Source organism: Penaeus monodon, chromosome 22 (assembly GCF_015228065.2).
Source record: "Penaeus monodon isolate SGIC_2016 chromosome 22, NSTDA_Pmon_1, whole genome shotgun sequence".
Lineage (NCBI taxonomy): Eukaryota > Metazoa > Arthropoda > Malacostraca > Decapoda > Penaeidae > Penaeus > Penaeus monodon.
In genome coordinates this window covers 43,123,833-43,124,653 of record NC_051407.1, presented here as the reverse complement: position 1 = coordinate 43,124,653, position 821 = coordinate 43,123,833, and positions in this window count along the sequence as shown.

Genomic DNA, 821 nt, shown 5'->3' with positions numbered 1-821 from the left:
TGAAGGCTTGCGATGAGGAGGGCCTGGGGGCGGAATGGGAGGCAGAATTAGAAGCTGAGTGATGGCAATCCCTTAATACGATGCACATTTTCAACTCGAGTTTTACACTTATGATTTACGATAATGAAGAAAGACACATGTGGTTCTCGAATATATCACCAAATTAAAGGGACCAATGGACGTGTTTACTATGCTGAACCGGCCCACGTGAGGGCGTGGTTCCCGTGTGGACTGAGAAGAAGGAACTACACTTGTCTGTGTTAGAATGGGTGAGAGAAGACCTTCACTTAACGACATGGTGATTGGTGTTTATAATCCACATAAACAAGCAGCAAAGTGGGCTATAAATCACGGAAGTCAGCGGAGGGTCTCTCAGGTGAAAGCCTCGGAGGGCACTCGGACCGTGATCAGGCGCATTGATTTTAATACGACTTGTTAGGGGTTGCTTATGGTAGTGAAAGCAAGCTGATGTGCCGATTCAGCCTCCTTCTCCTGCGAACAGTATACATAACCGTGTTTCGTTTTTTGGTATAATCGTTTTGCAGCCTTTAAATAAACACATAACATCCTGTCGTAGCATTTCTTTTCCTAAATGTTGTCAGTTATAATGTAGTGCTCTAGCGCACGTGGAGATAATTCACCTGTCTCCACATCCCAGTTACTCTTGGGCGCAGGGCCTGTCGAAATGAGGCGGGGCCGGGGACAGATCCTTCAGGAAAGCTCCAGGCATACCGTCCAAGAACGTCAGTGTCAGACTCAAGCCGTTCAGCTTTATGCGCCCAATCGTTAGCCACTTACTCCTGAAGGCAGCCCCAGGCCTT